The following is a 26151-nucleotide window of genomic DNA, read 5'->3' on the forward strand; positions in this document are numbered from 1 at the left end:
CCTTTTTCTTCTTATATTTTGTTTATTTATTTGGCAATATACTCAAACTACGACATACACAATGAAACATTATTTACGCTCCATTTTCGAAATATATCTGTTTTTATGTTTTGATAACTTTAATATTCATGTTTAATAGAACTCTCTATAAACTTTACATACGTGATTAACTCGGAATTAGCTTTGTGTTGCTAGAATATGTATATACTTTTGTAAATGTAAGTAATACATTAATATAATGTAATGCTAATGGAATACGAAATTTTTATCAAATTTAAGTTTTATATAATTTAAATAAAAAGTTTTCTTAAGTTCGACGATAACTGTTTTTATACCCTTCACCTTCGTGAGAAGGGTATATATAAGTTTGTCATTCCGTTTGTAATTTCTATAATATAATTTTCCGACCCTATAAAGTATATATATTCTGGATCCTTATAGATAGCGGAGTCGATTTAGCCATGTCCGTCTGTCTGTGTGTATGTTGAAATCAGTTTTCAGAAGACCCCAGATATCTGCGAGATCCGAATTTTCAATAATTCTATCGGAAATACGGTCGAATAGAACGCTATTTAAAATCAGCCCAATCGGCCCATAAATAACGAAGATATGAATAAAAATCCGAGACCACCTCTGAAAATTTCATCAAAAATTTACTTTTTTCGTGCATGCTTATACAAAACAATAAACAAACAAAAACAAAACACAGTATCAAACGGTAAATTTTTTTGTTATTTGTTATTGTAATTCTTGTTTATAAACACAAAGCAAAGAATGAACATCATGAACATATGTAGAGCCTGGATTAGGCGAGAACACATTAAAGAGCACTTTTTGGTACATTTTCGTTCTACAAAAGGTACTTTTTGAATTTTCTATAATATTGAACCTAGAAACATGAAATTTAGCATGTAGGACCTTGACTAAGTAAGAACCTATAAAAAGGGATTTTTTGGTACTTTTTCGTTATACAAAAGGTACTCTTTGAATTTTCTACAATATTGAACCTAGAAACATGAAATTAAATATGTTGAGCCCGAATTAGGTCAGAACAAATAAAAAGGGACTTTTTGGTACTTTTTCGTTCTACAAAAGGTACTTTTTGAATTTTCTATAATATTGAACCTAGAAACATGAAAATTAGCATGTAGGGCCTTGACTAGGTAAGAACCTATAAAAGGGGACTTTTTGGTACTTTTTCGTTTTACAAAAGGTACTTTTTGAAATTTCTATAATATTAAATCTAGAAATATGAAATTAAGCATGAAGAGCACGGATTAAGTTAGAACGTATAAAATGGGATACATTTGGTATTTTTTGATTTTTTTGTAATAAAATTCGTACTGACTGTTTTTAACACATCATGGTGAAGGGTATATAAGATTCGGCAAAGCCGAATATAGTACTCTTACTTGTTAAAATATATTATTACATTACCGATATTTATATATCCTTTGGATATCACTTCCAAGGAACGAGTGACAACTATACATACATACATATGTACTATGTATATGTAGAAGGTGTCCAAATATCTTCACATTTTATTATTGAGATACAATTCGACAAAAATTATAACAAATCCGAAGAAATACAACTAGGCCTCCAAGGGACCTGTGGTGTCCTCTCAGATGTAAATCGAATCCACGACCTCCGATCTGACAGATTAGAAGAAAAACTACTAATAAGCTAAATACAATAAATCATTACATCGCTTTAAGAAATTATTAAAATATAGACCCTAGATTCAAAGACCGCTTTTTAAAGTTTTATTTAAATTTAGGACGCATGATATGATGGTGTATGTGTAAGAATCGTCATTGATGAGTAAAGCGCACTTACTTGTTGAATTTGGTTGTTAAATAAAACTGATTTTATAAATTATTTTATTCACTATTATTAATACAAGTAAAAATGAGAATACATATCCATTTATTCTTTAAAAACAGAAGTTTTTCTAGTACTTTTAGTACGGAGGGTATAATGCAAAATTAACTTTTCTAAACAAAACTTAATAGTTTGTGATAAATTTGAATCAAATTGTTCCTGATATTTACAAGCGTATTAAAATTTTGATACAAATTATAATTTGTAGTCAAACTAAATTTGTCATTCTAAATAAGTAAAAAAGTGCCAAAAGATCAAAGGAAATCTTGTAATATGTTCTTACACAATAGCATTTTAAGTAATTATTTTAATACGCGGATGACATTGGAGGCAAGTACTTACCACGCTCGCTTCCAAGTAGGTGGTTAGGTAAGTACTTTCTACGATCGCCTACAAATAGGGAGTTAAGTAAGTAGTTTTGTTTCTGAGAAAAAAATGGTAATGAGAATACGTCCACTGCGTCTATTATCAATTTTCAAAAAAAGGCTAAAAAGAAAATACTTATTATTTGTAAGTCATTGCTAGACTCCTTCTAAGGAATGCAGACGGTATATAGTAGTCATTTAAAAGTAAGTTGTTGAGTAAGTACAAGTCATTACCATGGTTTTAGTATATTTAACTTTTTACAGGACCATATAATTTCTTTTTTGGTCTTCCTGAAAAGTTTGCAAGTTTCGAAATTACAATTAATGTGTCATGTAAATTTTTTTAACTACTTTCTTTCTTAAATAAAAAACTATTCTAGTCTTAAAATTAATTTTGATACTAAGCCTTTTTAGTATTTTTTTTTTTGTAAACTATTATATAAATTATCTTAAACTAGGCTTCAAATCTGTCCCAATGTAGATATTTATTTCCGTGCTATTTAAACTATTTAAAAAAAATACAATTTATTTGCTTATTGTAAATGAAAAAGAAAAAATAACATCTAGATAATGCATCATAAATTTAAAGAAAATAAAAAATAACTAAATGACCACATTTATATAGACAGGATATTTACCAAACCAACAGGCAACGCCATTATGCCATCATCATTTTTTAAAATATCTACTCACCCTCGAACTTTGAGAATACCTGTCAACATGTGTAAGTTTGTAAAAATGTACAATGTATAAAGCATTATTTTAAAGGAATTGTTTCATTCAAGTTTCAGTTAATACTGCTTTTCAAATAAAATATTTTTAGACAATGCTATCAAAAACAAGTAATAGTGTTATAATCGACTATGCCGAATACTATATAACCACTATCAAACCGTATGCCGCAAATGTAGGGTCAATTATGGACCGATTCTCATAAAATTCGGTAGATAGATTTATGTTCGTAAGAAACTTACTTATGTCGAATTTTAGCCTAGAGTCGTAATGGGCATTAAAGCCATTTTTTGGAGGAATAGGGTCAATTATGGACCGATCTTCAGAAATTTTTATAGAGAGAATTTGGCTGACGAATTCCATCGCTATACTCGCATCTTTAAAACAGTTATGACTAATAAAGCTGATTTTCGAGGGGCCACTTGAATGGAGGCTATGCGAAAACGTGGACCGATACAGCCCATTTTCAATACCAAACAAACCTTACATATATGAAATATTTGTGGAAAATTTCAACTCTCTTGCTCTTTCCGTTCGGACTCTATCGAGCTTTCAACAGACAGACGGACGGACTGATCGTCTTAAAATTTAATAAGGACCCGGAATATATATACTTTTGTGGGTCTATGATTAATATTTCTATGACAAAATCAATATACCTCATCTTTTTTGATGGTGGGTATAAAAAAATAGAGAGCCGATAATATATTGTAATCGGATTTTAAATATATGTATATTCGATGATCTCAATCTTTAAAAATATTTTTATAATGATTGAAATTGTTATTTTAATACTCTGACATATCCGCTGATGTGCCCTCTGAAAGTAAGGGTTTTCATTAACTTTTTGATTTACTAACAACTCCTAAAAACATTCTTGGCACTCTATACTACATTAGTTATAAGCGTTAACTACCTAAGTCGACTTAAGACAAATTTAGTTTATTTGATATTCTCATTTCTGTTACAATATGTTCTGATAAAAATATTTTTTTTAGTTACATATGTGCTTTTTGCTACTGACACAGTACAACTTTTTATTCAACAATTACAGTTGAGAATATAACAATAATTTACGAAACAAAAATCAGCGAATTAGAAAAGGGCAATTCCAGGAAAACACTCTTTCTGTAAAGAAACCCTATTTGATGAATAAATATACATATGAAACTCTATCTAACAAGAATGTTTTTCAATTTCCTTTGGAAATTAATGTTCGAAGTAGTTAATGTTCAAGGTAATTGAGAAGGTGGAACTGCAGCCACAACCTCGCAGACATACTAAAATATATTCAAAGCATTTGATTCATCCATCCATCAAGTGTTCGTACATATGTATGTGTTTATATATACATACATATGTGCGTAAGAAAGGACAAGCAACAATTTTTATAAAATATAAAATATGTAGAAATTTAATTTTCAATTTCTTTGTTTTAAAATTTCTACAATATTTATGCTCTACACATTAGAATAAGTGTAAATGATTTTAACGTTTTTTTCTTGTTGTTCTTTTTGGAACATTAATTAAAAAGTTTTTTAATTAAACAACAAGTTTAAACTATTTAGTTTTCCTCTTTTCGTATATTTTCCCCTTTTTTTCTATTTAACTTGTGCACAAATATGTAACTTAGTAAGTTAATTTAATGTTCATTTTTACGATCATAATGATGTTTTGTAGCTCCTTTTTCGCCAACTAAAACGACATCAAAAATTGTGCTGAAAGGATAATTGAGATGACATTTTTTTGCTGCTTAAAACACAAACAAAAGGAAAATTGTGTGTGTGTAGAGTATGAAAAAGTCATATAAAATATTTAATAGTTTTTACTTAGAGACAACTTGTAGTTTTGAGGTTTTTTAGTAAGTTTTAGTTACATGATAAAATAATAAATACTGGCAAACAAACAAATTAACAAACAAAAACTGTAAAACAAAAAATAAAAAAATTAAAAGAAAGTAAAATAACAATTTGGCAGCTAAAACTTTGTTATGGTCCAACAATATTTATACCAAGATAAAAAATTAAATATAACACACAACAAGGATAAAACTAAGATCAAAGTAGGAATAACAACAAAAAAATAAGAACAGGAACAAAAACGAAACGGAATAAGAAAATTCCAACCATTTGTGTCGACAATAAAAATATTTCTACATTAGTAATTCTTAGTACTTACAACAAATAGAGACATAAACATATGTCTCTATTATTTTGATAATGTTGGTTAAAATTATAAATTTTCAATTGTTCGTTTTTTGCAGATTTTATAAACTATTTTCACAATTACTCTATTTTATTTTAAAATTTTACTAAATACATATTTCGAAGGCTTTGAATAGAGGCGAGGGTCAAATGAGACCCTGTCACCAAAAAATTCATCAGGGTCATGAAGTATAGAACTTGGTTTCTCTGTTTTTTGTCGAGATACGAGTTTATTGAACATAATTATCAACTTAAAAGCCCTATTCGGAGGGTACAGTTGTATGGGGGCTAGGCCAAATATTGGACCGATGTTACCCATTTTTAACAGGATTCATCTCTAGTACGATAGAAGATCATGTGCAAAATTTTATTGAATTATCTTCAAAATTGCGACCTGTACTTTGATTACAAGGTTTACAAGCCCTTTTTGGGCAATAGGCTTCGTCACTGAGACAATAGAAGATCATGTACCAAAGATCATTGAATTATTTTCAAAAATGCGACCTGTAGTTTGATTTAAAGGTTTACATGGATTTACGGACATAGCTACATAAATCGACTCAGAAAATGATTCTAAGCCGATTGGTATACTTTAAGGGTATAGGACCAATATTATTGTGCATTATAAACATCAGCACAAATCCAATTTTTTATAATATTGACCATAGTGAATAAAAGGGCATTTTGTAGTACTTTTTCGTTCTCTAAATGCTACTTTTTGATTTTTCTGCAATTTGGAACTTAGATTTCATTACTAATGGAATGAAAATTTATAAGAGTAAACTTTTTGGCACTTTTTCGTTCTTCGTACTTTTTGATTTTTTTAATATAAAACCTAGAAACATAGAATTAAACGCGAATTTTATCCTAACAACTTGAATATTGTATAATATGGAATCTAGAAACATATTAGTTATTTTTATTTTTATTGCGATGAAGATAGCGAAGTACATCGGGTTATGCTAGTATAAAATAAATAAATAAAAACTGTCATTATTTGTTTTAGTTAATATAATATTTTTTTATGTTTTAAACTTAAATAAAATTTAAATTAGAACTTTATAACACATATTATTTTTTTTTTAATTGCAGGTATGTAAAAGTCTTCACGATTTTTAATAAATAATACGTGAGTATTTGCTAGTTTTAATTTAATTAAAAATTCTAACCATAGAAATTTGCACTTATATCTAAGAAATTCGAATTTGTTTTGACGATGCCAGTTATAATTATCAAAAGAAGCATTCAAGTATTTTGGGTTTTTGAAATGGTACCAAAATCTACCGAAAATTGACTTTAAAGCACTGGTCTATACATATGGAATAAGGTTTAATTCATGGACATTTGTGCTAATTTTTTTTGGATATATTTCATGCAAAATTTTATCGTAAATATTAATTGAAATAAAAGAATTATGGAGTTAAAATCACTTTTTGGAGAAGGGTTTGTATGGGGACTAGGCTTTCTAAATCCGTTGAGAAACTTAAAATCGGTTGAGATTCAACTAAGTTCAAGACTTATAAGTGATTAAAGGTTTTTACCCGTATATCACGATTTTGGAGATGTTTGGCAAAATTTAAAAAAAAAGATTCTTGTTCTACTCGGATCCACCTTTCAGAAAAATAGTATTACTTCCCAGGTATTTACTTTTGACGCATAGTGTAATGTGTCAATTTAGTATCCAATATCATTAATTAGGTAATCTTCTACTGTACTTTGATCACAGAGTTTCACAAACAAAAGGATGAATGGACATTTTTCGATTGTTATACAAATTTAGAACTGTACACTTTTATACCGTAATTTAAACGGCTTACTATAGATTGACTTGTCTAAAATTCATATATTGGATTTCAGCTGAAGCTTAAACAATGTCCTTGTATGATATGTTTACAGAAAAAAAAAAGAATTAAAATAAAAACAACTTACACTTGCATCCTTTTTCTATTTTGTCTCAGCATGTATTCCATTATGATGGCTTTTTCAACCTAAAAACAATTTTATTTCCAACATCTTACAAAAAAATCAAGCTAAACCAAGAAAGAAATTTATAATAAACAAAAAAAAAAAAGAAAATTGTAAGAAAAATGCTTTCTGCTCAAAAAAAAAACATGTGGTGCAAAAATGGAATAAAATGAAATTTGCCACAAACCACGCACAAAAAAATGTCTTTTTACACTTCAGTAACTTCCAAATATTAAAGTCGATAAAAGAAAAAAATTTGAGATTTTTTGGTTTTTTATCACATTTTCAAGATCACTCAAAATTTATTTTGAAACTATTAAATTTTGTTGATTGAATGAATGGGGAGGAGAAATTTAATTGCTATGTCTGTCATAAAAATTGTGACAGATATTATAGATACATATGTATGTATGAAAAAATTAATGATAGCAAGTACTTGTGTTGTGTAATAGCAAATAAATAAATATTAAAAAATGATTTATTTAAACACCAATTTAACTTTAATAAATAATTAATAAAATACAAATTTATGATTTTGCACATTGAAGTGAAATGAAAACGATGCAAAGGAATTGCCATAAAATATTATAATTTAAACAATATATTTTATTATTATTTATTATTAAATGCGTTTGTTTGTGTTGTTCGTTCGTTCGTTTAACGTAAACGTTAAAATCAAAACAAAAATCAATTTTTCACAGTCTAGGAAAATATGCCGGTATTTTTGTTTATAAATGGATATGTATGTAGATATTTTATATTGTGTGAATTATATGTAGTTAGTACGTTTATACTGTAATTGTATTATTTTTTTTTTATATAAAACATTGATTATCAGATGTTTTAAAAAGCGATTATAAATATACACAAACGTTTTACCAACGTTTTTTCACTCATTTCCATACTGTATCTATCCATTTCGTTGTTGTTTTCCTTCTTTTTTGTTTTTGCAGCTTTTTTGCTGTTTCGTTTTGTTTGGCCAAAATCTCTTAAATAATTTCTGGACTTTTGCCAAAAACATTATTTCTCACATATAAAATGCACAACAAAATTGCGAAAAAAAAACTTTGAAAATATTGTAAAAACATGAACAACTAATAATAAAAAACGAAACAACATGAAAAAAGTATATTTTCAATAATAAATAGAAAGTCTTGTTTTTGCATTTAATGACGTCATTACTAAAGCATCAGTATTTTGAATTGAATGGAAAAATGATTTTCTTCTGTGTGCTAGTGACTTCCTTTTATTCAACACACGTCAAATGTAAACAGCAACAAAAAGAAAAACAATAACAAAATAAAAGAATACATAACTGTAAAATTATATGAAACTATTTAGACCAATTCTAGGGAATAATAGCAATTTTATGGACCATTAGCATTAAAATATAGTAAAGCATCCGCGATTATTAAATACCCTACTAAAAGCTATCATAATGGGACAACCAACTTCCGAGTATAATTACTAACTTTTGAGCGATCTACATACATATGTATGAAACCTAATTACATACATACATATAGTAGCATATAGGCGAAACTGATTGTCAAAGATCTAACTGGTGAGAATGTATTAGTAGAAGTACAGAAATAAACACAGTTGTTCAAAAAGTACTAAATAATAAATGTTGTGTTTAAGTGATGAGAAAAACTATAAAGTGCTAATAACCTCGGAATTTCGCGAAGAAAATTTAAAGTTTTGTTAGTGCTTTTAGTTCTATCAAGTGTGTTTAATTCTCTCAGAACTCGTCTATGTGATGAGAATAAAAAAATTTGTTTGACAACCGCTTCAGTTTCGCCTATATGTATGTATAATATGCCTAAATATTTCAATTTAAAATGTGCTAACAATCTGAAGTGTTGGATTTCTTAGAGTGAGAATCATTAAAGTGTTGCTATATTGAACTAAAATATCAGCAAACCAAAGGTAGTTTTTGAAAAGATTCTACTCGAAATGGTGGAGTTTCGGTCAATATGACCAAGGGTCAGTATTTGGGAAATTAATTTTTTTTAAATTAATTAATAACCAAAAATTATTAATCAGATGCGTAGATAAGAAAAGTAAGGAAGTATCATGAGTTTATCATATGATCATGTCCTATCATATGATGCCCTACACCACACAGTGGGGCACAATGCAAATGTTTTGGTAATAAATCTGGCATTTTTAAACGGCTTGTTCAACCAAAATAAAATTTGCCATTTATTTTCCCCTATTGGATATAAAAGATTTTATATTTATATACATGCTTGCGTTCTACTTATCTTTTATAATTTCTGAGTTATAGGCATTTTAAAATTTAAATTTAAAAGTTTTGCCATACCTTGGTCCACTTTATTTCAAATATAGGGCGTAATTTTTAACCGAATGGACTAATTGCCAAAAACATACCAAAAATTTCAGAGTAACATCATTTTTGGATCCAATAATAAACAATTTTCAATTTAAGAATAAAAAATGGTAGATTTTGCAATTTTTTGGGTGAGAAGGTACCTTGAATATTTTTTTTATTAAAAACAATCTTTATTAAAAAACATATACAAATTTTATGTTTTTCTAAAAGGTAAGGAAAGGGAAATATCATGGTATAAAAAACATGTCCTATTTTGTGAATATCTCTTTCCTACGCCATTCCTAATTTGACCTATTTTTTATCAAAACTAAAATTTTAGGCCACATGTTCTAAAATCCCAAAACTGGGATCAGAAAACGGAAAACATCAAGCCTTTGGAGACTTTGTGTTTTACCTAGTTATCCCCAAAGTATTTTTAGAGTCCCGAGAGAAATTTGGATGCTGTGGGTAAAATTGTAAACAAAATAATTTTAGGGATTTTCGCATCTTCTTTAGATAATTTTTCGTTAATTTTTTAACTTAAGTTCCAGACAAAGAAATATACCACCTAATTATAACACAAACATAGTCCGAGCAATAACGGAATGCGTAAATTGGATTAGAATAAATATGGCGCCACAGCCCTTAATATATGTATTTACCGACAGATCTTAAAATTAAATATAAGACCGTATTTGATTGTAAGAAACTTTCAAATCAAATCAAGAACTAGTAATAAAGCAGATCACAATCATCGGACGTGCCTGATCGCATACCAAACACAGAATATGTGGGAAACTTTAAAACGCTGATCCCAGATAGAATGTCTTGGTCAAGCGGAACATTAGAGTAAATACCAGTAGGAATCCGTTGTTACACGGATGTCACTAAATTGGGGGACAAAGTGGGTCTGGGGTTCTATATTGAAGACCCAGAAATAGAAATATGTCACCGTTTACCTAATCATAACACAAGCTGCCAGGTAGAAGTCCGGCGCCCACAGGGCTTAATATATTTAACGATATCCAGAAGGCAATTAGGCCGATATCAGTTATGAGCGAATCAGGTGTAAGAAAGCAATAACTGAATACTCTCCCAGAGGTAAGGTTTGCATCATATAGGTACCAGGCCACTCGGGAGTAGCCGGCAACGAAAGGGCGAATGTAATAGCTTTAAAGAGAAGGGAGCTCGAGGCAGTTAGTATGATGGTACGTGGACACACAGCATTAAAAGCATATCTATACAAAATTGGATGTGCGGATTCAGACGAATGTAGAGTATGTAGAGAGGACAATGAAACTCTGGATCACTTTCTTTGCCACTGTCAGGCATTCGTCGAAGTTAGATTCAAGTATCTTGGAAGTGATGTTATTCCGGAAATAACATTCCTGACTAACACTAATTGGAAGATTCTTAGGAATTATGTCCAGGAAACTGAGTTTCTGAACATTGGAAAATTATACATTCAGTGAACAATTTTTTTTTCATGAAAAGGAGCACACAACATGCCCAATAGTGGTCTAGGTCCATTTCTTCGGATTTGATTTGGCATACATCCGCCTATCAACCTAATCTAACCTAATTTAACTTCATCTGCCAAATAATTTTGTATTTTACAATTATCACGCGATCTTCTAGGTTCTTTTGTACAAAACAGTACCGAAGATTTAAAATTCGACAATTATCTTTATTTATATTTCATCTAAAATCTCTAATGAGTAATAAATCGCAAAATTTTACGATTTTATACAAAAATAGTATCATCAATTCTTTGTTTTAAATACTATTTTTATTATTATTATTAATTATATGTGTTTAATTTTTGCTTATTGTTTGTTCGGTTCAACGATTTTCAAACAAATATTCATGCGCATTACAGTGGCCCCAAAACATAAGTTGTATATACTTATTCCCAACTAAAACATCTGCAAATTTTGTTTTTGCGCCGCCCTAATGATTATAATTTATTACATTTTTTAATTTATTAAATAATAAATATCTTTAAACATAATTTTTCTTCATTTCCTCCACTTTTCAAAAGTCTTAAAGCTAAAATCATTAAAATTTTTAATAACTGCGTATATTTAATATTTTGTTTTTCAACATTCAAACGCAGGTATTTTGTGTAATATTTCAATTTTATTTTTATATTTTGTTTATCTCTTTAAAGCTATATCTTCATGGTATTTTATGGCAAAAGTCTATACTTTTCTTTGTGTGTTTAATAACATAATAACAAAATTCCATTAATCTTAAGTACTCGCACTCATAGAATTTCAAACAAAACTTTTTAACGTCTTCATCAGTGAAAATGTCGGCCGAAAATCAAACAAACACATCTTTGGCTAAAATATACATACATACAATATAGAATAACAAAGTATTTAAGTTAGTTTCTTTAGCTTCCTTGTTTTGTTTACTAAAACTATTAAGATATTTATCAGCCAAATATTTAGAAGAGCAAAAAAAAAAACAAAAACAAAATTGGGACATTTTGGCACGTGCTAGTTGCTGTAAAAGAATAAGTGTTAAGTGTCCTTTCCAAAAACTAATACCAAGTTGAATACATGTGTATGTATATTGTAAGACATATGTTTACATTAAGTATACATCGTTAGAAACATATTAATTGAACCACAATCATCCATATCCAACCGCAAAATATAAAGTTGGCAAGAGTATGAGATAGAATAATTTGTTAACTTGTATTTTCAAGTTCTTTATATCGTTATATGAACACAATTTGTTCAAAGCTTATGTTTACCCGTACATCTAAATTAGTATAGTGACTATAATTTACATATGTATATGATAGATAATTTATTATATTTTTCTTAAGGTACGGGTAACTCATGATGAAAAATTAATAATCGATGCTAATGTCTCGATACTAAATTTTCAAGTCATGACAACGTACTTTTAGCATTCCAGCAGAAACTTTACTTATCCGGTAATCAGGCAAGTAATATTGGAGCAAAATATTTACTTTTTGATTAAATTATTAATTTTTGAAATGGATTTTATTTACCATAATGTGCCATAGGATAAGAATAATAGGACTTTTCCAAACATTTAGACGTAACTTTCAGTGTTCTACACACATACATTTGGAATTAATTGCCCCAATTTTCATCTAGCCTTCCCGTTTCACGTTATTGAAGACACATTTTTTTGATCCTAAAATGATGGCTCTTTCATTGACATTTCTTTAACCCTTTCACGCGAAGAAATTAACCAAAGTGTGACTTATTGGACTAAAGACTTTTACCACCATGGTGGTAAAGATATTATGCGTTTCAGCTTATGTTTGACACGCAAAAAAATATTGGTTCTACAAACACCTTAAAGTACACCAATCGACTCAGAATTACTTTCTGATTTAAAGTTTTTATCCATATAATTGCGAATTATCTTCAGATTAAAATAGCATATTTTAAACATCGGTCCAGATATTGATTATAATCCAAAATAATAAGTTTTTCTTATTAAATCAATTAATGTTATAATTATATATAGATTCATCAACATCAAACTAACATATGTATTAAATTGCAAAATTTTATGACCCTAATGCACATCTATCTATCTATATATATAAAAATGAATGTGTGTTTGTTTGTATGTTTATATGTTTGTATGTTTAAACGTTATAGACTACTAAACGGCTGAACCGATTTTCTTCAAATTTTCACAGCGTTTTGATGCATGTCCGGAATAGGTAATGGGCTACTTTTATTTTTGAAATTCCAAGTTGGTGGTGAGCCACGCCTATATTAAAAAAATATTAAATCCGTATATTTGAGATAATATAACAGTTAGAGTCCTCCAACTTTGTCGGAGCCAATTTAGTGTCAATATGATTATTTAGGACAAAAAGTAGGCGGACTAGCATTAGGGGGAGTGGCACCTCCAATATAAATTAGATACAAAAATTCGTTTATCTTGGAAACTATTACAGTTAGAATCTTAAAATTTTACACGAATAACATCCATTTAAACATTTTGGGTAATATATTGGCGGACTACCTATGAGGGGAGCGGCTCCTCCCATATTAAATAAATACAAAAATTCGTTTATCTGGGAAACTAAAGGAACTAAATTCTTCAAATTTAGCACGAATTTAAATATTCATCTCAACATTTTGGAGGAAAAAGAGCGGACTTTCATCTGGGGGGGGGGGGCTTGAAGCCCCCATATGAATTAAATAGAAAAATTGGTATATCTGAGAAAATATTAGAGCTAGTATCTTCAAATTTTACTTGAAGAATTTTGACATTCATCTGAACATTTAGAGTATAACGGGCGGACTTTCAATGGGGAACTTTGCACCTCCCATATGAATTAAATATAAAATTTCGTTTATCTGGAAAACTAATAGAAATTGATTCTCAAAATTTTGCTCAAATTATTTTAATATTCGTCTGAACATTTTGGGGATAAAGTACGGGCTTTCATCTGGGGAGCTTGAAGCTCCCACTGAGAAACTATTAGAGTTAGAATCTTAAAATTTTACACGAAGAACTTTGACATTCATGGATGGCTTGGCACCACATATATGAATTAATTACAAAATTTCGTGTATCTTGGAGACTCTTATATTCTTAAAAATTTTCATAGATAGATAGAAATTGGCGATGGATAAAAACAGGCGAACTTGCAATAATTTACTTAACATCTCTCATATGTAACATATTGTAAATCTGGAAAACTATTGTATTCAGAATCTTCAAAATTGTTAAGTGGGTTTTTTATTTATACATATTGCTTTTAGGGTAGCAAAGCACACTGGGTATAGCTAGTTACATATATTATTTAGAACTATTTAAACATTCAAACAATGGTAGGTTTTTACATGTTTACCCATATAATGTATAAGACATAAGCAAAATACGTTTGCTATTAAAAATTTTTGGTATCGCCATTTTTATATCAGTTGTATGGTTTATCTATACTAGATCAGATTAAATAAAGTGTTGAACAAACGAATTGTTAAAATAATTGTGAAAAATAAATAATATTTACAAATGTAATCGTAGACAACATTATAAAATTTAAAGGAAATATAAAATATGGTACATTAAAAAACTAATAATTAAAAAAAAATTGCAAATTATCTTAGTATTGACATATATTATGTTTAATATGTAACCATAATATGGTTACTAGAAGCCATGTGATTACTTGAAACAATAATATGATTACTTGATGCTATGGTTACTATGATGCTACAATATCACATTATGATTAATAAAACTATATTATGATGAAATATTCGGACTATATTTAATCATAATATGATATCTTATTATATTAATAATGATCATAATATGATATTTTTGATACTAATAATGATTATAATATGTTTTAACTTTAACCATAATTCTAACCATTATATGTTTCTCTTAGATTATGGTTATCACAGCCATATTTTTTCTCTGCGCGCAGTTAAAGCATTCTTACAATCCAATACAGTCTTTGATTTAACTCCATCACCTGATATTGCCCTAATTGCCTTCTGGCTGTCAAAAATATGTTAAGCCCTGTGGGCGCCATATTTATTCGAATACTCTAATTTTAAACTTTTTAAAGCCATTTTTAAAATTTGTATAAAGACTCCATGGGCAATAAAAAAAACTCCATACTTAAAAAATTCCATAATTTATACTTTTACTATGTTTTATCGTTGTTTTATTAAAAACCTTAATTGATTTTAAATATAACAAGTTTAATTGAGTTCCAAAAACTCACATAAAAGTTCATTGACTTGTTAACTTGTGTCTTTTTGAAGTGAAACAAATCACACAAATTTTTAAATCAAAAAAAAGCTTTCTGATTTTCGCTTATTGTTGTTGTTGCTACTGTCTTTAATATTGTTATTATTTCTATATTTAGTTTTAATTTTAGTTTAACACAGTCGGGACACGATTTGTAAAGTTTTATCGCGTGCAAAATAAACAGAAAATCAAATTAATGTCCAATTAACATTTTTCATAAACAAATGAATGTGCAAATGATTTTGTCATTATATTATTTTTTTTTTTTTTGTAGTTTTTGTTTAACTTTATAAATTATATTATGTCGTGTCGTTGATGATGGTGTTAGACCTCTTTTGTAAAACTGTTGCTTTATTAATTGTAAATGTGAAATTAAATATTATTTTTTAACATTACAATAACATTTATCAATTAATTTTTAGCTTTAAACAGTTTTTTTTTTTAAATTTTTATGAAATCTTATCAAATATGTGTTACTATATAATGTTTATGTATACGCCCTTAATGTAACAGTTATACCCCTAATATAACCATTCTTTGAATTTATATTTTAAACACTTGTATTGTTTACTAACAATAAAAAACACTTGAATTTTTCTCCTGGCTAAATGTACAAAGAAACTTTTGTGCGAACAATTTGTTAACAAGGTGTTCTTAACAAAAGGATGCAATATTCTTTGTTTTGAAGTGTAGAAAAATGATTCATTTTTCTAGCCACAAAAAAGAAAAACACAATTCAGAGTGATAAATTTGACTTTAACATACACTTGCTAAACACACATACATATTTGAGTAAAATTCCCCAAATTCCCCACTTTATTTCATCTAGAATTAAAAAGTATATCGATCGTATTAGTAGTAAATTTGTGAGAGAACTGCAATGCTAAAAAGTTAGGGTCAACTTGAACTACAATTTGAACTCTGCAGATTTGGAAAATCATATTTGCTTTTCTTAGAGAAATTCGTATGAATCAAAACACCTTATTCTATTTAATACCTCAAAATTGTAAGAACCTTGTATCCCAACAATTTTTAATATAATTATTACAAATTAACATCAATGTTTATTTAATAAAATGTTCCGCTCCAATAGTTTACACCCAAAGAAAAAATCAATTAAAATTTTCCACTTTAAACCTTTGCAAAGTTGGCAGAACGGAAACTCCTTGAAGGCAATTTGTAAACATTTTCATTTATTTATTTAACCATTTTTGCAATCATGTGGAAATGTAATTGATTATTCTTCATTTTGTCCAAGCCTGGTTGCTGCCATTGTGTGACGTTATTAGAAACATTTTGTAAGCATTTAAGAAAACTACCACCACTGTTTCTATATTAGTTATTTATAAGATATATTTTATATAACTAATTTCATTCATATTTAGGTAAATAAATACATACAAACCTACATCGTTATACATGTTAGTAGATATTTATGTAAATATATTTCTGTGTATTTTAGCCTAAGGTATCATTATACTAACATTGTGTTTTTGTGAATAGTGTGCAAAAAAAAAAAAAAAAGAAACTAAATAAAATAAAATGCTATTATAAAATGTCAGACCTTTTGAATATCATGTTCATAAAAGAATAGAGAGAAACGCCTAAACACTTAAGTTTATGATCATACCATATATATACCCAAATATACTAACTATATTTGTAAGTGTACACACATATGTATGTATAGCCACACTTCTAAAAGAATGTTGGTGGTAATTGAGGCAAAATTAGATACTTAAGCTGTCGTAATTTTTAGGCCTTGTAAATATAAACTCGGCAACTTTATCAAAATACAATTTTTCTTACATACATACATATTTAATTGTATCTATATATTCGTAAAAACCACCCGGCAGTTCTATCAGGAGTCAATGTTAAATGGGTAGATAGGGAACTTTTAACAAATGTCTAACAATTTTCACTGAAATTTGTATTTTATCACTTTCGCGGCCCAAATTAATTTAGTTATTTCATTCAGCAGTAATAATCTATAGATTAGACCATTTGTTATCGATTTTAGAATAAACAACTCTAATTCCAAATAATATGACAGTCTTTGAGAACTGCAGGATATTTTTAAAGATGTCGTGGAGGTGGTAGTAGTGCAATATTATTCAGTTGTATTTAAGACTGTTTTTGAATGTACGTCAAAGAAATAAAGTTCGTAGATTTAAAAAGATTCTAACGTCATTAGAATGTGTTATACAACATGGTCAAATGTATAATAAAATATCTCACTTACATAAACCTAATCCTGACATAAATAATGACAAAAATATTTCGTTTAGTTTTAAACTTATAATTTTAACTTGCCTATTTTACCTGCTGCACTAGAGAGTAAGAGATACATACATATGTATGTACAAATAAATAATTGAGAAATGGAGACCTTGTTACTTGATAATATTTATATACATTTTAAGTATATTTGTGTATTATTCCCTTCAAAGTTTCAAGAAACTCCGTTTTCACCACACTGGTATTTTTATGAACATAAGTTTTCTAAGAGTACCTATTACCCAATTTGCATGATTTCGCCTACGGTCTTACGACCAATATTTCGATATAACAAATTAAATGAAACGCTCAAACACGGCTTAGTAAAAATCTCTGAATGGGGTCAAACTAATACAACGCCCATAAGACTCAATATTGCTTCTTGACTTACAAACGCATGGCAGATGATGTTTTCCCATCCATATCTATGAGTGGTGTAAATATTAAGGAATCAAAAACTCCAGATATTCTGGGCATGAAAATGAGATATCTGCTGGACTAAACACAATTTTTAAGTGTCGAAAGAATCATCCAAGTTCACTCCATCTTATATCCCCATTATTTACATCACTTTAATTCGACCGATAATGGAATACTACTCTCATATGGCGTCATGAAATAACTCCCCACGAAAAAACCCCCAAAAACAAAAATGAAATAACTTCCTAAAAATTTGTTCAGAAAGCAAAAAAAACGAAATTTGGGACTTAATTCGTTTTTTGGGGCATTATTTCACATTTAAAATGGGGAGTTATTTCATTATAAAATAATTCCTCAAAATTCAAAAATGAAATAAATCCCTTAAAATATTTTTGGGGAGTTATTTCATTATATTACTTTTGTCACACGAAATAAAAAATATATGTCTGATAGACGGCCTTCGGCCGGGCGCAAGGGTTTTATCCTCTGGGGTACATTAGACACTGGCTTCGCTAAGAATACACTCTCCCTGTATCAAGAGTGTTCGGCTTTAGGTCGGCTATTTAGGAAATATTTATTAAGCGAAGCCGTTGTTGGACATACCATAGAGTAGAAAGTCCTTGCGCCCAGCTATTAAGGGAATCTTTATTAAGCGATTAAACTGAATTGTTGTAAACTTTGAAGACCCACTCGAAAGAAAGAATGAGCGACATACTTTTTTTTAGAAATGTCACCAAAACCGACTTGTTCCATAATTTGTTACTTTTAAATGGGAACTTATTTCATTTTAAAATTAGATATTTGTTTCATATGAAATAAATCCCCAAAAGTGGGGTGTTATTTCATTTTAATTTAGGAAGTTATTTCATTTTGTTAGGGCTTTTTTACGTTTTTAAATTGGGGAATTATTTCATAATGAAATAAGTCCCAAAATTTTAGGTCTTATTTCATTTTTGTTTTGGGGAATTATTTCATGACGCCATCTCATATAATGGCCGGAGTTTCAAAGTCTATTTTGGAGCTAATCGACCAAGTACAGGAGAGAGAGAAGATACTCACTGATGGCAGTAGGGATCCAACTCTATTGATTCATTAGATCATCATCGCAACATGGGGTGTATTCCACTGTTGCACTGTTTCCAAATTACAATGGAATGTGTTCCTCTGATATTAGGGAACTTGTTCCCGATACCCGTTTATTTTTGCGCAATACACGTCTATCATCAAAAACACACCCATTTGCGGTCGATTGGCCTGTGAATCTCCCAACACATTATAGAGAAAATTCATTCTTACGTCGTACCGTCCGCATGTGGAACAGAGCTTTTCCTCCACCTCTTTCGATGTAAAATGATTTAAATCAAATGTCCACAAATACTACTCCCCCTATTCTTCCTCCCAGAAGCTACATATTGTCTTAATTACAACACAATACACTGCATGAATAGGGCCCATACCCAGAGAGCTGGTCCAAGAAAAAAAATTAAGCCATATTTTAAGTGGATTGATGTAAATTCGATTGTTGTGTAAAATATAATCAGTACAAATACATCATACACTACCCACTATAGCGTTATAGGATAAATCAAAATTTCCCTCTTATATAATTTAGGTTTTGTACCAAAATTTATAACGATAGCAACCACTTAATCTCAACACCTCCTTAAGCACACTTCTCTTACCACTAACAATCACAACATTTTGGCAATACTATAAATAAAAGCTTTATACAAAAAGCGGTATGAAATCAAGTCAAAACTGTACTTCTGCTTTGTAGGTGAAAATTGGAAAATTATTGAAGTTTTGCATGCCATGTTTGACTATTGGCCTTGGTCAGGATATTTTTTGCTTGTACAATTTCAAAGGTCTTAAAATAGTTTATTTCTCTTCCGTTGTAATTTTACTTTCTATTCTTTGGCATTTTAATATAAACTGTATTTTACTGCCCAAAAATTCAAAGTTTGCGCTCGTGTTTATGAGCTTGACATAAAATAAATTCATATCCTGGTGTGTATATGTATGTATGTGTATGAACATTTCTTTTTTGTTAGTTTAATTTCAATTTCATTGACCAATTTTATTTTATAAACAAGGTATTTTCAAAGGCATGTTGTAATAAACTGCCAAAACTGCTTTATTAAGTAATTTCATACTTTTAAGTTGTACAAAATATGACTAATAAATGTTGAGTGATTTTAAACTCCAATGGAGTTGTATAGTTTTTTTAACTAAGAATTAAATTTGTTAATGTAATTGCAACCCAGCTATGTCCATCAGCATGTTCCCTGTTAATAAGACTTACTTCATATAGAAAATGGCCTTTATCAGTATTATCAAATGACGTCTTTTAAATAATGGGACCTCAGAATATGGAATATTCGACATTTTAAATCACTTCAAATACTTTCAATGCTCAATGCCAAATAATTAGTAAGTTATAATGTTTTTAATTTATTAAAGTCTAAACCTGTATTACTATAGCATTATCAATCCAAATTGTTGTAGTAGAAAGTATGTTTATTTCACACTTACATACATACATATTTACCTACCCAGCAGTTCGACAAAAAGTTGGTTGACTCTAATTCGTCTTTCGTCAAGGATGTACTCTTTGTAAACGAAGGTGAAGATAATCGTCACTTTAGTGTCCCCTTTATAAGCGAGAGCTTGGACATTTCAAAACAAATTTAAGCTTTTTATCTGATTCTTCGTAATCTATGGGGCGACGATCGACTTTCTCGTAGGACAAGCACATGTTAAAATAGCTAGTCACATGGGCAGTCGGTGGCTAGGAGTAGCCCTAAGTGGTTGGTTAAATACGTAGTTCGTAACTGTTCGACCGAACTGCTGGGTAAGTATTCTCAAATACAAGTGAATGAACTTTTATTTATCCTTGAACGACTAGAATATAAAATCAGTAATAAATTATGCTTTTAATTGGAACGTTTAAATAATTTAATATCCTTCAAAGACACTACCTCTATTTAATAAACGTGTTTGTTAATTATTTTTATAATAAAAACTTTATTCTAGTGTCTAGACTGTCCTTGAAACTTGTTGCATTGCACGAATATTTAAGTTTACTCGATGTCAAACAAAAACAAGTAAGAAATTATAGTCGGGCGTGGCCGACCATATGATACCCTACACCAGTTATGAACATTAAATGTGATTTATTTTTCATAATAAAGCATTTATCTTCAATATTCCCTTGTTCCGATACATTTAAGCAATTTATGGATGAAAAACTAATTTTCTGAAAGAGGCTTTATATGGGGGCTAGGGGCAAATATGGACCAAGCCCGATAAAATTTTGTGAATATATTTATATTGACATAATATTTTATTGTGCTGAATTTCATCGCGATATTTGTGCTTCTAGCTTATAAACTAATTTGGGACATTCAAGTAATTTTCTGAAGGGGACTTTGTATGGGAGCTAGGGTCAAATGTGGCCCGATCTTTATGAAATTTGACAGGGTCATCAAGACTTCTATAAAACTTAGTTGTGCCGTATTTTACCTATATATCTGTATATTTAACATTATTATGAGCTCAGAAGCCCTTTCGGGGGGTTTTGTTCTATGGGGGCTAGGTGAAATAATGGACCGATTTTAACCATTTTCAATAGGCTTCGTCCTTATTCATGCCAAATTTCATCCAATTATCTTGAAAATTGCGACCTGTACCTTGCGCACAAGGTTTACATGGACAGCCAGCCAGCCAGACGGACGGACGGACGGACATAGCTTAATCGACTCAGAAAACGATTCTAAGCCGATTGGTATACTTTAAGGTGGGTCTAGGACGAATATTTTTGTATGTTACAAACATCAGCACAAATCCAATAAACCCTCCCCACTAAAGTGGTGTAGGGTATAAAAATATAAGGAGTAAAAAAGACAAATTTCATTTAAATTATATGTATGTACGTATGTATATGAGTATACTAGTAGTAAGTAACACTTACGGGAATTGTGTTGTAACCTTTTGGGGTTTTTGAATTAATGGTCATCGTAGATAAATTTTCTAAGTTTGTTAAAAAACTGGGGCAACACATTAAATGGAAAAACTAAACTAAAGCTACTTATATTTATATATATGGGAAATTCCATACCATCGTTCGTAGGTTGTGTAAAAAGAGGAATACTTGAAATTTCAATATGAAGTAAAATAAGGGAATATCATAAGTAGTAAAAACGGAAGTGTTTTTAAAGTACATATAAAAATATAAATAATTCTACGGATTGTGTAAGTGTTTCTTTTTTATTTTAATTTCTTAAATTACAAAAAATTAGGATAATTATATAATGAACATATTCCAATGTCGTACGTAACTCATTATATGTGTAAATTTTTTCTTTTGCAGTTTTTTTTTAGATTATAAAATATATATTTTGCAAATATATGCATACACAACCTGAAAGAAATAAAAAGGAGTAGGAAAGTACTGTCGGACATGGCCGACGTAAATACATACATGTATGTATTAAATATTAAGCAATTTATAGTTGAAAAAAATGGTGTCAAAACAGGAAACTATTGTCAAATGGGGTCCGATCGTTATGATAATCGGCAGTATGGTATACGATTATATATTTTTAAAAGGATAGTATTATAAGTAATATACATAATTATGATCTTAACGCGATACTTGTAATAATGGACCGATTTCAAAAATATTCAAAAAGAAGTTGAACCTACGTCTTTGGTACAAGAAAAGATCATACAAAAAAATTTCCAAAATGCTCAAGGTTTAATTTTGTTCAGTCGTGGTTTAACTTTTTATGGAGATGCCCATATATACATATATCCATATATAAATTCCTACAGCTGGGGTCAACTAATTAGAAACGGTCTCTTTATATTACTGGTTGATATGATTTATATAAAATTATGAAAATATAACGTTAGATAAAAGACTTTAATATGACACATAAAATAAAACACGTTTGTAACAAATTCTCGGTTATTACGAACTATTTTTCAAGTCCAGACATTTTAGTAACTATTTTCATACAAAAAAAAAAAACATCTCTTATAACTAGAGTTTGGGGTTCGGGAAATCCCGTCCGGGAATTCTCGGGAAAAGTTTGTCGGGATTTCCCGGGAAATTTTTTTAATTATTCCTGGGAAAACGGAAAAAAATAAGCGATTTTATAATTTATCGTAGATTTTTTTAAAGACAAATTACAAAACATCATTAATGGTGTAGAAGGAAATGAAAAAAATCCTTAATTACAAACTATCAATCTATATAAAAGCCTTACTTGAAGCAAGTACAAACAGAACAAAACATTTTGACATGGAAGAATTTCTAAAGTCAACGACTGTGGAAAGCGTTTGAGTTATCTCAGTAGCTCGACATTTTTCCACAAAATAATGGAAAAGTTGATCTTTTTTTATATTTAACTAATTCTAAGAATTATGAAAGAATTTTATTAATTTAATATTTAACTATTCCTCTGCCTATGAAGTATATGATCTGTTTAGTAGTCCTATGGTACGCAAACTATTTCTCCAAGGTTGGCAATGAAGTAACTTCCAAACAACAGTTTCTCTTAGAGGCTAGAGAGGGACATTCACAGAGAAGATTGAAGACAGTTTCTTCCTTTTCCCTACAACTGCGACAGTACTCATTGCAGGGTAGCTCAAGCCGATTTGCATATCTGCCTAGCACCCAGTGTCTTGTTATTACTGATATCAATCGTGTAATTCGGGTTATAATGTGTAATTGAAAGAAGGCCACAATGCCTTCCATCTATCTTCCACATTCTGAAGAAAGAATGTGAGGATACTGCTCTTTCTAATACCTAACGGAGTTGTTACTGAAACGGCGTTGTAGATATCAAAAGCTGATCCCGTTCTAGCAAACTCATCTGCTGTTCATTTCCATAAAAGCCCCTATGCAGAGGGATCCAAACAAAGACAAGGACAGATCATACTTGCATTGTCTAAATAATAGGGAAGTAGTAGTATAAGAGTTTAGTGGAAGAATATTACTATGTTGCCGCGAATATTGAGATCATATAGTACCCTACAGGTAGGGTTGCCAGCCTGGCTGGACTTGGCTGGATTGTCCAGCTTTTTTAATGCTTGTCCAGTTTCAAGCTAAAATTTAATTTGTCCAGCTAAATAGAATTTTTTTAGTACACTGCAATAACTTGGGCAATAATTTTTATGTTATCTTTGTCAAATCATGTTAGCCAACACTGTTTGTACATTTGTTATACAACTAAGTTATGATTTCCCTCTTCTATCATCACCGACAACATGTCTCAACACTGGAACAGCTGATGTCGTAATAAATATGATTGCGAGCGATAGTCAATTTCTTTACGTACAGCTTACGTTTATTACGTTTACGATTTTTATACCCTACACCACTATAGTGGGGAGGGTATTATACGTTTGTGCTGATGTTTGTAACACACAAAAATATTGGTCCTACACCCACTTTAAAGTACACCGATCGACTCAGAATCACTTTTTGAGTCGATTAAGACATGTCCGTCCGTCCGGCTGGCTGTCCATGTAAACCTTGTGCGCAAGGTACAGGCCGCAATTTTCAAAGTAATTTGATGAAATTTGGACCAAACTTGTTTTTTGGCACAGGGACGAAGACTATTAAAATTGGTTGAAAGCGGCCCATTATTTCACCTAGCCCCCATACAACCGTACCTCCCGATTTGGGATTTTATGCCATTATTACGTCAAATATACTAGTATCTCTCTAAAAATTGGCATAAATATGTTTTATATAAGTATAAATGACACTGCAAATTTTCGTTATGATCGGCCCTTATTTGACCCTAGCCCCCATACAAACCCCCTTTCAAAAAATGTCTTAAACGTCTAAAATTGACTTGTAACCATTTGTATCGCAATGAATCTCAACATAACTAACTGTTATTTACAAAATATATCCTTTTCCCAAATTGAATGAGTATCGGCCCATGTTTGACCTATACTCCTATATAATTATATATTTATATCAAAAATGGCGCTTTTTCAAATCTTTTGCTCTTAAAAACTAAATTAACGAAGTGATCGGGGAAAACTAAAAATATATTCGTACTCTATGGACTATAACAAAACGGAATTGTTATATGAGAACCCCTGCATTTTTTTGGTGTATCACTGTGAAATTATTTACACAAAACCAAAATTAACATTTTCTCTGTATTTTTTATGTCCAGCTTTTTTTGTTTTGTCCAGCTTTTAAAAACCCAATGCCCAGCTTTTTGCGAATCGGAATCTGGCAACCTTACCTACAGGCTTGATTTAAATATGTTCTCAAAAGAGGGATATTTTAGATATCGCAAAATTTATAAAAAAAGTTGTCTGTTTTTGTTAAAAATGTTGTTATTATAGTTATAAATTAAGTTTTATATAAATTCCCGGATTCCCGGAAATCCCGGGAAATGAATTTTTTCATTCCCGTTTCCCGGGAAATTAAAAAGTCCGGGAATTCCCAAACTCTACTTATAACCAACTCGATTATTACGAATCCTCGTATAAAACAAAGTGCAATTTCATAAAATTTTTTATTTAACAACGAACTTAAGCTTAGACAAAATATTTTTTTAAAAAAAACTTATTTTTTTTTTAACCAAATCTCTTTTGTTCTTCCTTCCACATTCATTTCATTCAAGGGATTCTTATATCTTTTGTTGTACCTTTATATTTAATTTTTGTTATTAACTTTTTGTCTCCATCAAAACGCGGACACTGTAATATTTAAAATGTTATTGTTTTTTCAAAACCAAACGAATAAATACCAACTACTTACATTTTAGACAATAATTAGCTGAATGGCATTGTAATGTTTTTATTTTTATTGTTATGTGTTACTCTATAAATTTTATTGGTAATATTTCCGTTTTTTTAAGTGGAACAAAACAGTTTACAATATTTATTGTCTTGTCTATTTGCTAAACCACAAACATTTTCGGAAATTGCAAGGTTACTTTAGCTTTGACTTAACAAATTTAAAAAACGATAAAAACAAAGTACACCCTTGGAATAGTTACGTATAACAAATTTTTGGCCACTACATTAATAATACAAATTATTAGAACCTTTTTAAACTAAATAGAGTACAAATTAGAACAAATCCTTTAAATAACTAGATACAATAAAAATACTGTTAGTAAAAAATTTTTAAACAACAGACAAACTTCGATAC

The 26151-nt window shown here is 29.6% G+C and overlaps 1 protein-coding gene across 19 annotated transcripts in view; it reads left to right on the top strand.

Moving 5' to 3' along the window:
• Positions 1–26151, top strand: part of LOC119606497 (potassium voltage-gated channel protein Shab) — a 230448-nt gene that overhangs the window by 98401 nt on the left and 105896 nt on the right. The window contains exon 4 of one of the 19 annotated variants that reach the window (XM_037962701.1): positions 6281–6317. The exons of the other annotated variants lie outside the window; for them this stretch is intronic. The gene's annotated coding sequence lies outside the window, so the exon portion shown is untranslated. The remainder of the gene's footprint in view (positions 1–6280; positions 6318–26151) is intronic. 19 annotated transcript variants of the gene reach the window in all.

This window comes from Lucilia sericata, unplaced genomic scaffold (genome assembly GCF_015586225.1).
Source record: "Lucilia sericata isolate MDLA Ls3-8-SP2 unplaced genomic scaffold, ASM1558622v1 Contig000000F_arrow, whole genome shotgun sequence".
Taxonomy (NCBI): Eukaryota; Metazoa; Arthropoda; class Insecta; order Diptera; family Calliphoridae; genus Lucilia; species Lucilia sericata.